This window comes from Bos indicus x Bos taurus, chromosome 16 (genome assembly GCF_003369695.1).
Source record: "Bos indicus x Bos taurus breed Angus x Brahman F1 hybrid chromosome 16, Bos_hybrid_MaternalHap_v2.0, whole genome shotgun sequence".
In the NCBI taxonomy this organism is placed as follows: domain Eukaryota; kingdom Metazoa; phylum Chordata; class Mammalia; order Artiodactyla; family Bovidae; genus Bos; species Bos indicus x Bos taurus.
Genome location: NC_040091.1, coordinates 7,538,872 through 7,540,206, shown reverse-complemented (window position 1 = coordinate 7,540,206; position 1,335 = coordinate 7,538,872). Strand labels below are relative to the sequence as shown.

At 42.2% G+C, this 1,335-nt stretch overlaps 1 pseudogene; it reads left to right on the top strand.

Annotated features, from left to right (window-relative positions):
- The first annotated feature begins 287 nt into the window (after window positions 1–287).
- On the top strand, window positions 288–909 carry LOC113907072 (annotated as a pseudogene).
- The last annotated feature ends 426 nt before the right edge of the window (window positions 910–1,335 follow it).

Here is a 1,335-nt window from a genome sequence, read left to right as displayed (position 1 = left end):
TCATCCCAGTGCACCAGCCCCAAGCATCGAGTATCATGCATCGAACCTGGACTGGCGACTCATTTCATATATGATATTATACATATTTCAATGCCATTCTCCCAAATCATCCCACCCTCTCCCTCTTATTCTGTTTAATTATTACAAATATTCACCAGCTTTTGTAGATAGTTGTTAAATCAACTATAGGAATTTTTTTTAAAAAATCCAATATGTTGATTGGTCAAAGAAATATTAATCTAGAAGAGTCTTGCTAGAGTTTGCTGTTACTCCAAACTTGATCCAGAATGGCTACTCTGATCTATGTTGATAAGGAAAATGGAGAACCAGGCATCCTTGTGGCTCCTAAGGATGGGCTGAAACTGGGGTCTGTGCCTTTCAAAGCTTTAGATGGGAGATCTCATGTTTAAACACTGCATGTTGGCAAAATTTTTGATGCTCCACCAGCTTTACCAAAAACTGCCAGAAAGGCTTTGGGAACTGTCAACAGAGCTACAGAAAAATCAGTTAAGACGAATGGACCACTCAAACAGAAACAGACAACTTCTCTATGAAAAAGATTACTGAGAAGACTGTTAAAGCAGAAAGTTTGGTTCCTGCCTCAGATGACACCTATCCAGAAATAGAAAAATTCTTTCCCTTCAATCCATTAGATTTTGAGAGTTTTGACCTGCCTGAGGAGCACCAGATCACCCGCCTCCCCTTGATTGGAGTGCCTCTCATGATCCTTGATGAGGAGAGAGAGCTTGAGCAGCTATTATACGTGGGCCCCCCTTCGCCTCTGAAGATGCCTCCTCCGCTGAGGGAGTCCAACCTGTTGCAGTCTCCCTCAAGCATTCTGTCAACTCTGGATGTTGAATTGCCACCTGTTTGCTGTGACTTAGATATTTAAATTTCTTAGCACTTTATAGTTTGGGTATGTATTAATGGTTTGTATTAATAAAGCAATTATTTGTGTAAAAAAAAAAGAAATGTTAATCTACTTGGCAAATTGGAGCTGTATTAAAACTCAGTTAATTCTTCACCATTGAAATCATTAATCAGTTCAGTTCAGTTCAGTCGCTAAGTCCTGGCCAACTCTTTGTGATCCCATAAATCGCAGCACCCCAGGCCTCCCTGTCCATCACCAACTCCCGGAGTTCACTTAGACTCATGTCCATCGAGTCAGTGACGCCATCCAGCCATCTCATCCTCTGTCATCCCCTTCTCCTCCTGCCTCCAATCCCTCCCAGCATCAGAGACTTTTCCAATGAGTCAACTCTTCGCATCAGGTGGCCAAAGTACTGTAGTTTCAGCTTTAGCATCACTCCTTCCAAAGAACACCCAGGGCTGATC